Source organism: Pleurodeles waltl, chromosome 1_2, assembly GCF_031143425.1.
Source record: "Pleurodeles waltl isolate 20211129_DDA chromosome 1_2, aPleWal1.hap1.20221129, whole genome shotgun sequence".
In the NCBI taxonomy this organism is placed as follows: Eukaryota; Metazoa; Chordata; class Amphibia; order Caudata; family Salamandridae; genus Pleurodeles; species Pleurodeles waltl.
Window position 1 is genome coordinate 465,302,328 of NC_090437.1, and position 12,200 is coordinate 465,314,527.

Consider the following 12,200-nt stretch of genomic DNA (forward strand, 5'->3'; position numbering starts at 1 on the left):
ATAATTTAGACCATGACCAGTGTGACCACAGAAGCAAACTCCAATCAGGAATATAGTTCAAAGCTTTATTACAAACGCAAACTCAATGTCATGTAGACTATGTGCAAAACCAAGTTAAAGAGATACATAATCACCAAGGGTTACCCATGGTAACAAAATAAATTCAGGCATACTAACATCACCAAAAATAAGTTTTCAAGAAGAATGGCATAGAAAATCAACAGAAATATTTGAGACACAGAAATCATGCAGTGCTCAGATTACACAATCATTTAGTCAATTCAAATCCAGTTAAAACAATTATCATTGGCTGGGCATAGGTCAACCCTACGGTAACTAAATTAGGGAACTACATGTGTGGGGAGAGACACATGTGAGCAAAATACAAAAAATACAAAAAGTGTGTGTCAGCATATTAGATTTTCTAGCCTAAAAGGGCATTGACAAATGGCAGCGAGGAAGATACCTCTCCAAGGGACAAAGCATTCAGGAAATTTTCATCAGCAAAACAACTGGTCCGCAAGGCAACTGAAAGCATCATGAAAGCGTCTGTCCCTGGCCCAGACAGGAGAAGGGCTGCTACTGTTCTGCACCTAGGAAAGTTAAATCGTCTAATGGCATATTAATCCACATGAAATGTTCCAACTGGTCTCTAGCGTCAGTTCATGTTATGCTAAATGGGTATCATCCAATCACAAACTATCACCAGACTTCAGATTGCAACAGTTTGACATTACCCCAAGTCTGTCATGAGAACATCTCCTTTTTTGTTTGACTCCAAACAGTTGAAAGAATTGTATACTTTTTCAGTCCATGTTCCTACATTACAAAACTCTCCAAGGCCAAATTGGTACAGTTCTTCTACAGTTAAACAACAGACTTTTTACAAGTGGAACTTTGATTCTCATGGGAACGAAATCTGAATGAAGCCCTGACATTATGAAAAATGATTCATCACTTTTACATGACTGCAAAACTCAAGCTCTGTAAGCCTCAGTTATGGTAACACTTGAATATATAAAATGCAGTTGATTGATACATTTCTAATAAAACACATATTCCATGTAACCTTATAAATTCATCATAAATAATATTTCATCAGTATAAGGAAAACATTTCTATTAATTGAAAAAGCTTTGTTAGTGCATTATACTAGGCATAACAGAGAACCAGATGTTCTCACTTGCACATAATTTTAAAGTGATTAATCTTTCATAAAACACAACACATCTAAATTTGTTTCTACATTGTCTATTAGGTTAGAGTATAAATTACACTGTAACATCAACTTTAACCTTCTAGCATGTGATTTAATAAAAAAGGTACCTATGTGAAATGTGAAATACAGTTGTATATGTTAGTTTTTCTCTCATTTACATTTATAGACTTAAACTTGTCACAGTATGATGACTTTAGTGACACGAGGGTCATAGCAAAAAAATTTACTCTGTCAGATGCCTGCCATCTGGTTGGAGAGCATGTCTCACCTGCAAAAAGAGGTACATAGCAACATCCAGGTGCTCTTCCCACACATTTAGGTAGAGAGGCATTGCAGAGTGAATGTTGAGCTCACTATTCCCGAAAGAGGCTCATTGAAAGATTCCAATTCCCAGTTTTGTAAAGGTGTGACAGTTTAAGGAATTTGGAAATAAGAAAGAAAAGGAGTTGCAAACCTCAATGGTCTTGGTTCTGTGATTACATCCATGACATGGCATGCCAACACCACCACTCACCACTTGAAAAGGATATCAGACCACAGGAAAACAATTGTGATAGTACAGAAGTATCACTCGAATCAGGTCGCCCAGGTATTTAGCAGCTACTATCTGTAAATATCATTTACTTAGAGGATATGGCTATCCATGCATTCTGACCATTACACTATGTGAGCATATGCAAACTTAATGCGTTCAAGACTCACACTGTGACTTTAGTTGATTGAACATGTTCCATCACTGAGGTGAGGCTCTAAAATACCCTGCCCACTATATTGCTGGCAAAGAAAAAAAAACATACTGCCTTCCACCGTTTGATCAAAATTTAGCTTTTCACCAAGGCAGAATAAGTTAGAGCCCCATCAAACCATAACTGTAAGGTCTCACTGCTTCGTCTTCACCTGTTTTGTTTCATTTATGGAGTTCTTTTTGACCGTTTTATTTTAGACTGATGTTATCTTACTTATAGCCAATGCTAACATGCTATAAGGATGTGTGCATTTCGTAAATAAACTTTAACTTAAGATAACATAACATTAAAGCCCTAATACGGTCAAAATTGGACTTTGAGAGCACTACTTATAGTGGTTCCAATGTAAAGCTGTTAAACAGGTTCTACTTGGTGTAAAAAGCTGCATCTTAGTTTCTCACTAGAGTTTAACAATGTGATAATATCAGTCGGATTGTTCATGAACTTCACTGCTTCTCATGTGAAGGAGAGTACTCTTCCAACCAGTGGAATTATCCATAAGGCAACCAACCACTTTTCCCCAGAATGTGTGGCAGATAAATGTAGATTGCACAGTATAATCCACAACATCAGATGTGCTATGTCCATCTTTGGCTTTTAAAAGCTCCAATAAACCAGAACTTTTAATTTTGGTGATAGGGCATTCTCTGTGACTGCTGCCAATATATAGGCTACACTTTCTTCTTCGTTGTGCATGGCTTCCTGCTTGTTGAGGTTTGATAAAGGTTTTAAAAACGAACTATTCAGCCAGTACCTCATGTTTTATTTTTGTTTTTGGATTTTTTGATTTTCTTATGTTATTCTAGCAGTTGTGCTGTTTTACAGTGCAAAGAAGCTTATGTGTATGTTGTGCTCTACATACAATATTAACATAACACAACTGTTTGGACGGTAATGTCCTCTGCATGGTAAATAAACATGTAGCCCGCCCTGAGTGCTTGACTGCTTGTGAAACTGGTATCCAGACTTTTATTTAGTCCCTGATGCCATACTAATCTAGTAATGTGAGGTCCAGAGCCTGTTCTGTGACTTGAAGGGCTGCATTAAACTGCGCTGGACCATGTCTTCATAGTGGGTACTGAACTATCATCCATGCCCTAGGTGCATGACTTATAGTGGGGTTGGAAGCATACTCTTTTTTTAATATATAGGGGTATCTTTACTAAGATTGTGTGCCATGTTTGCATACAAAAGTGACACAAAGCAATGAAAAATCTTTTTTTACCTATTTACTTTCCAGTGCTAAACTTTTTTGTGCTAGAAAGTACCCTAAAAGTAACACAAAGCAGTGCTAAGCACCAAGGGTGCGTTACATGGGTGGAACATGGTCGTTCCGTTGCAGCAACCATGCCTTTTGACACAAAACCCTATCTACAAAAATAGTGGGCAAGGTTTTGCACCAAAAGTTAATGCCAGAAGAAAGCAGCCTTTAAAAGTAGAACTGTTAATTTAGCATTTCTTTTCTGACTTTGCATGTGTGCTGCACTGTGCATCACACACACAATGTAGGAAAGGTTTTAAAGTGTGTCTACTCATAGTATGTTCTACGGAAGGGTACAATTCCATATAAAACCTATGCTAGACTCACGCACACACCCTTGCACTGTGGTCCAAAGGTGCATGTGTATGGCGCACAGCAGTTACAATCAGCACCGGTGCTAGGGAGAGGGAAGCAGAGATCCATATTTCTGTAAATATGGCGCTCTCCTGCTCTCTCCTTCTAACACAGCGCACTGCAGCATTTTTCGCTGCTGCACTGCCTTGCATGACTGTTTAGTAAATCTGGGCCATAACATGTGTTAAAGAGACACAAGACACCTGGCTTTTCCTACATAATGTTTGACTATTATGTGAAATTCAGAACATTGCTTCGCATGCTGCGAATGATGAGTCATGTATGTGCAGAACATGTGTGCAGCATAGGCATGGTATGACTCTATGTATTGTATGAGTCTCGGTAATATGCCCAGTGGGGTTCATTTGGATGCCCCTGGTTTTAGCATGGTACAAGATGGAGGATGAGGCCACGTTTCCCCAGACAGTTGCTGAGGAAAGCTGGAGAGTGGAGATCCAGACACTGAAGAATTGGATGGTGGAGTTTGGGCTACCTTTAGAAATTCAGTAAGAATCTTGTTAGCAGAGGTTAAAACACTGCGATTTGGTGGGTGATACAGAAGTTGTGGGACCTCTTTGGCACCTAGCTTGGGCACCCTTGTTTAACATTAGGCCTGCAGCCTGTGCTTTTTACACTCATATGCATTTTATTCATTTCCATATTTTTTAGCACAGCCTGTTTTTACCTCAATGTTTTTATGTTTTAATCCGCTGCCTCTTTCTAGGAAGACTGCGTTTGTGCTGCACATTTTATCAATCCATTGTACAACATGCCTTTTGTGCCCTGCTCACGGCTGTCATGTATAGTACGTGATATGCTAACTTGTATTGCCAGTCCAGGAGCTCAGGTACCAGTCCCTATTCATCAGGCACATCAGTACGTCAGGCCTGTTCCATGAACTCCATACGGGTTATTATATGAGCAACACATAGGCTTAAGTAGGTGACAGGGCATTCTAGTCATGGCCAACTTGGGATGCATGTCACACAACTGACAGCTTTGCTGATCTTGACACTGACTCTTGCGCTTCCAGAGAGGTTTGGCATTGAGACAAAAGGCAGACCATGGCCATCCTATTCAGGTATGCGGACGGCGTTAATCCCCTAGATCAGGACAGGCAGAATGGTAACAACCACTACGTTCTCAGATCTAGACACGGGGTTTAGACAGGAATCTCTAGGTGTTCTAGAATCATACAAAAAAGTAGGGGTTGTTTATTTGTTTTACATTTATAATGATGATTACTGTATTATGTTTCATCTGCCTTATTATCATTGCTCAGGCTTTTTAAACTAAGATGAAATTGCTTGAGAAAATGCATTGAAATCCAGTTTGCATCTTGTGTCCTGCCTTGGCATGTGTGAGTCACTGAGTAACTGAGCAAAAGGGATATGATATGTTTCAACTCCCCTGAGAAGTCAGAGGGTAAGGTTTAGGTTGCCACAAATCACCATTTCCTTTCTGGGGTTGGGTGAGGCACAGTGGACTAGTCAGGAGTTAGGCCTACAGCTTCCAAAGTGTTGTGGACAGACTGAGGCCCTCATTATGACTTTGATGGTGTTTTGCAAAGACCACTGAAGCAGCCGTAGCCAGCAGACTGCCAGTGCTGGTGGTCTGCTGACTGCCATATTTGGAGTCATTGGATGACTTCTGCCCATTTGTGGGTGGAAGTCTAACTCCTCAAGAGGCGGTTGCATTGCTAGACTGCCACGGCAGCAAGACTCTGCCCGTCGTATTACTAGCCATAATAGGGCTTGGTGGGGTCTTGCTGGCGTGGTGGTGCTGGAGATGCAAGGCCACCAGGACCCATCCCCTTCCGCATTACCTCCTCGACAGAGAAAGTAAGTGATCATCCGAAAGGGGGGGAGTGCTGGGTGCATGTATGTGATTTCTGCATGTATGTGTGCAAATGAGGGTGCATGTGTGCAAGTCTGCGCATGTGGGGGTGTATGTGTGCAACTGTGTGTATGCATGAATATATGGGTGTGTGGAGGGGGTGGGGGTGCGAATGTGTAAGTGGGGGTGTGTGTATGTCAGTGTGAGTGCGGATGTGGGTGTTTAGATGGATGTGTACGGTTGGGGGTGTTTGAAAGTGTGTGGAGGGGTTTGTGAGTGTGTGGACAGGAGGGGGGTGCATGGAGGTGTGGGGACATGTGTGCATGTATGTGCCGGTGACAGGAATGAGGATTCCTGTCACCGGGTGCGTTACCGCCAGGGTTTTCATGGCGGGTGACTGCCACAGAAAGCTTGGCAGTCTGAAGCCTTGTAATCCGGCCAGCAGGCTGAGACCTGCTGCCAGGTTGGAGGTGCTCACACTAGCGGGCCAGGCAGCATTGTGGAGGTTTGGCTTCTGCCAAACCACCCCACAACTTGTTATGTGACGGTCTTTACCGCCGGGTCTGTGGCGGTAAGACCGCTACATCGAGGCTGGAGTTCTGATGGCCATCAGCCTCATAATGAGGGCCTGAGTCTCCCAAACTCAGGGGTGCTGCCTCCATAAATCACACAGCGTTATTATCATAATAGGAATTGCATGACATGGTGCTACCAATATTTGCCAGGTACTTATTTAACAAATCTCCTGAGTAACTCTCTCTCCCATGCCAAAGGTACCCTAACAGCCTTTATACTGAGATGTCTGTGGTGTTAGGGAAAATGCTCCCCAGCTAAATAGGTAATACCTATTTTAGTCTGTAGTTTGTTCAAGCTTGACCCTTAAAAGGATATCCCATTTGTTATTTCTAACTTTGAATTTTTCCCTTATAATATGGGACAACTACAACCGGTAGTAATTCCAGTAAATTGTAGGCAAGCTATCACACAATATTTACAAATGGGCCTGCTAATTGGGGTGGAGATGTTACTTTTGTGGTAGAGGCACACAATGCGCACAGAACAGAAACCTTCTACTCATGTGTCACCTTTCCTGCAAGCAATGCTAATTCAAACACTTTTTACACATACACTGTAGCTAATATACATGCACAGTACAGAGATTATCAATATGTAGAAATACCACTGATATATCAAGAATGCGAACATTGGTTTCAAGGCCCCTTCCCAAATGTAATTCAACATATTAGATTAGGTTCCTGTGGGAAGCTCTATATAGTAGCCCATAAAGAGATACATTGTGTAAGGAGTCCAGGCAAACCCCCTAGGAATTACACCAGCACAAATGACACCCCAAAGCTCTCTTTTGTGATAATGTGGACAAGCGATTAGGCATATCAGAGGGTAGTGCTAAGGATATATTTCACACACAAAGGCAGTAAGTAAGACACACCCTCAATAAAGAAACCCCACAACAATTTATAAAAATAACACACATTTTTATATGAATTTAGATACCAAAATCATCAGAATTGGGTAAGTACTTTTTGAGATAAGAATTTTTACAGTTTTCAAAAGTTTACATTTCCTGGAGCTGTAATGTTATCTTATGTGGAAAACACATATACTGCATTCAGGCAGTCAACAACAACTTACAGGACTGTTCTTCTGGACTTATGGTAAGTATGGGGCAAGGTCCAAAGCAGCACCAGCAGGTCACTTCAGGAGGTACTGAGGCGTCCGGGTGAAGAGGTGCTATTCAGCTTTGGGTGCCCTAATGTTATCCTAACAGAAAGAAACAGACACTGCATATGCACCCCCTGACTACAGGTAAGTTGGGTGCTCTGACTGGGGAGAGGGGTGTTTTGTGTGTGTGTGTGAGGGTGTGAAGGCGTGTATGTATGTTTGTGTGTGCATGACTTACAGGACTGTTCTTATGGACTTAAGGTGAGTATGGGACAAAGTCCAATTCGCACCAACAGGTCTCCTCAGGTCTCTGGGGTGTCGAGGTGCAGAGGTGTGTTATGGCATTACGTGTCCTTTTCACTTCTATAGATGTTAGTCCAGTTAGAAAGTAGCTGCAAACAGTGACTGGGGGGCTAGTCCTGGCCAACCCAGAAGGGGCACAACCCTTGAGAGCCTCAGGCATGTCTGGACAACATTGTCCAGCTTCTCCTCAGGCTGTGGGGCTTGGCTGAAGTGATGTATTTTGGCATCAGGTGGCAGTGCAGGGGATACTCTCTGTTGTAAGGGCCTGTAGAAAGAGGCTGCAGGTGGCATCAGGAAGTCCACTGTTGGCAAACCCAAGGTAGGATTTGGCTCTGGAGAGTCTAGGATCCTCACTGACACTATTGGCTCACTTCAACTCGGGTTAGGGGGCATGGGTGCAGTGGTACTGTCCCATGTCTGCTTTTGGTAGTCAGGATCCTCATGAGTCTTCTTTGCAGGGTGCAGAGGAGCAACTCCACTACTCCACAGGGATCCTGGTTATGTCTTGAAGTTCTGGCGGTCCTCCTAGGCCTTTGGAGGCAGAACAGCTGCAGGATGAGTCATCTTTAGATTAATTGTCGTGGACAGCAGGCAGGCTAGCAGGGTTGCGGCCAAGGCAGTTGCTGCTCCTCAGTTCTTGCTTTTTGCAGCTCTATGGATCCTTCTTCTTCTTTAGTACAGTGAATCTGAAGTCCTGGTATCTGAGGGGACCCCTAAATACTCAATTTAGGGGTATTAAGGGTAGTGAAGGGTAATAGCCAATGGGCTACTCACCCCTGGGGTCACTACATCCCCTAGACGACCACTTCCTTTGGGGAGTGGGCATCAACCTGTTCGGGAATTCCTAATTCCACCACACACAAGATGGTGGAGTTCCTAATTTCGTGTTGACGTCAGGCTGGTCGCCCTAAAGGCGTGTCAAGCCATGCAGTGCAACACACCTCCTGCAACACTCAGGGCAGTGCAACACACATGCTGCACAGTTAATTTTGATGCCGCCACAGGCATTGTTTCTGAACTTAGAGAGCAGGGGCTCTCACCTCTAGGAAATCAGAAACTAGTCTGTGGAGGCAGGCTGGTCAAAACCAGTCCACCAGCACACTAGAGTACTTGTAGGTTTTAGGAAGGACCTATAAGGTGCCCTGTGGGTGCATGTCATAATAAATCCAATACTGGCATCAGTATGGATTTATTAAGATCCTACACCACTATTTTCCATGCAGCCATCCTGTACCTGTGTCATTCGTGCTGACCAGTGTCTAGTACATGCTTTATGATGACTGCCCGTCACTTTCAATGCCTAGGAATGGATATGCCATTACAGGTAATGCAGATATGTCCTCACATATATTATGATGTACACTGCTTTAGGGCTCTTAAAGCTTGCTGTAGGAGTGACTTGCATATAATGCATGCAGTGACTTCGGCATGGCACACAATGTTTTCACTCAGGGTTTGCACTCTGACACCCAGTCCAGGATGGAAGACTGAGTGCAATTTGTGCGTGGATGTCTTAGGGTGGCATAGATATGCTTCAGCCCTTGGGGACCCTCTGTAGTTCCCATGCCCTAGGTATCAGGTGTACCGTTTACTACGCACTTACAGGGGTTCTAACGTCCTGTGCCAATTGTAAACAATTAGATATACTTTACTTTTAAGGAAGGAGCACTGTGAAGTCTGATCAGCAGGCCTCAGTGCACTGTCAGAGTCCAAAATCAGCTTCTAGTAATTCCAAAGGGAGAGAAGGTGGGCATCTGCAAAGAAGCCCTATTTTCTACAGTCCCCTTAGTAAAGAAGGACCTACATGGCAGGCATTTGCTACATATACACCACATTCAAATGTGCAAAATATGCCAGTAGCGAATTAATGTCACTTATATAATGATCTAGTAACCATGTATATCGACGTTTAAAACCATGCGTAATGCAACTTTGAACACTGCCCCAGCAAGTAGTGCTCCAACTGCCCAACAATTGGCTACACCAGGGATAAACCAGGTTACTATCAATGCAATTATGGGTAAGGCTCCGACTAAAAGTGAAGAAATTCCATTTTGGATTGCATAGAAAACAAACCAGCTGGAAGCAGCGTTCCCCATATGGGACCCCAAGATGAACACAAAATTCTCACACAATGCTTGCCATTTGGGAAAATTCCCTCCATACATGACTGTGCCACTTGGGGTACAGTATTTGCTGCAATTTACACCACGACACATGGTACACCAACACTTTAGAATCTTCCAGAAGTATTAAAACAAATACAAAGTGAATACTGGCTGCTCCTCCCCTGGATTTTGGATGAAACTAATGGTCAACCACAGTCTCCTCAATTATTTTACGTAATAGTAAATAGTAAGCAGCAGCATTGACAATACTCCAGCTTACACAGATAGCCCAGGAACATGAGTTGCCAAAGATTATTTCTAAGACTTTTACTAGTATAGGCTAGGATAGTCTGGAGGTCAGACAAATAAGCCAAAGCTTAAAGGTAACTCTGAGAAGGATAATACCAAGCAAGCGCATAAGAGTTCTAAAAAATGCTGTAACAAGCAAAATTTGAATAAAGTGATACAACAAGGAGAATATTCACAGTCAGAGACCTTGGAGAAATGTTACAATCTTAGAAATCGTAACAATTCAAAATAACCCGACAGATATCAATTTAATGATACATGCTCTTCTCGTACCTTTCAGGACTCATCTGACGAATGGACATAGAGAGGTGGGGAGTTAAAACACAGAAACAAGGTATGTAAAACTAAATAGGAATCACAGCACTCACCTGATGTCACAATTAAAAAAAAGAGAAACTTCCACAGCGCAAACCTCAATTTAAAAAGTAGAAGGTTACTGCAATTTCGGCTCAGTATGCCACACATATTAAGAACCCTACTGAAAAACAGGACATGGGCAGTGACTCTGCTAGCCAGCACAGCAGATGTCATGATAGTGCTTCGAGAGCTTCCGGAAGTGACAGCAACTAACAACTACTTTGAAGTTGAAACTCCAGAATGGCGCGTTTCGCCCCATAGGGCCTATAAATTAAAATTTAAATTGAGGGGGATATTAAGAACATAATTAAAGTAATTTGTCTGGGAAAGATTAATGCTAAGCTATGACATTTTTCTAGCAGAAAAAGATTGGCTGCCAGAGTGTCCAAGTGCTCCCACAAGGGGAAGATGTAATTTTGTCATTTTTTACAGTCATAGTTCCAGATCCAACAAAAGAAGCCTATGCTGCAGATTGGGCTCCGGTACAGGCTCCAGCGCTGTACCGCAACCACTTGGGTTAGGATAGGGATTCTTGTTATCATGTCATACCTATATGGTCCAATCCACAAATACAACCTAAATATCAAATCAAATATGAGGCTAAAGCCCCAATGAGGGAGATTGTCTCACAATTACAGTACCAAGCAGTAATTGAACTCCGCATATCAGCTATGAATAACCCTTTGTTTCCCGTGGCAAAGACAGACCATTCTTACAGAATAGTCTTTGATAACATAGACTTAAACAGTCACACGAGCGCATTTGTCATTCAAAATTCACATAGCACTGCTCTAATGAACAAAATTGTGTGTACAAAATACAAATTGACCCTGGATATATCCAATGTGTTATTCTGCCAAAATCTAGTGCCTGAAAGCCGAGATTTAAGCAATTTTCCAGTTTGGGATCTCAGAGTTGCTTTTGCTGACTATTTCAAAGATATTAGAATACTCCAGGTCTGATCTCAGCCTGTGTTACATCAATATTGCATTATATTGATCCTGAAGTACTGACTTATGTAGATGGCATTTATCTGATGGATGACAACCTCAACTCACATTTGGCAAGGGTAGATCACATTGTACTAGGATTTACCAAGCAGGGCCTCAAATTCAACTTTAAGAAACCAAAAATTGCTTTCCTCTGCTTCCTGTTTCTAGAATACAGAAATAAGGGGAAATGTCTGGCCCCACAATTCTTAAAGAAGCGTGCACAACTACAACCACCGAACAATATCAGGAAATTGCCATCCTTGTTAGGATTCTTTAGTTTTGGCAGAAAATGCATTCCAGATTATACACAACGCACTATAGGATTTGATCCATCCTGTTTTCTCAAGCAAACATTGAACACCACAATATACACAAATTCTCAGATCATTACAGACTGACATGCTTGAAGCAACGCACTTACACACATGTAAAATTAAACAAAATTGGTAATCTGGGTCATTCCGGGTGCCAACAGATTCACATATGTCACATTTACGAAGGTCACATAGTACCCAAAGCGTACAAATTACACTTATACTCAAATGCAGAAATGCGTTTTGTGCCAGCATAAAAAATACTGACTTCAGTTCAGATGATGGTAAGAGACCCCTAGCCCCGGGTAGACTCATTATTGTTGTTGCCCCAATCCTAGACCTTGAGGCTGTAACTAAAGCCAGTTTTCCAAACACAAGAGCATTAAATCCACATTGGATACAATGGGCTACCTCTTTGACTGCCACTGATGTTGATTATGCCTGTGATCCAAAAACACACATAAGAATTTCTTCAGTATGAATTTGAGTATCCCACACCCACTAATGTCATGTCCCTTGACCATTACAAAATCATCATTTACACTGGTGGTTCAGCTAACCAGATGTAGGTACCAAACAACAAAACTCTGTGCCTTGCAAAGTCATTTGTGGAGTTATAAGGAATGGCAACCTCCAACCTATAAAAACGTACGCACAGTCCCTAAGGGACTGCACAGCACAACTTGCTGAGTTTAAAGTATTGCTTTTGGCAGTGGAA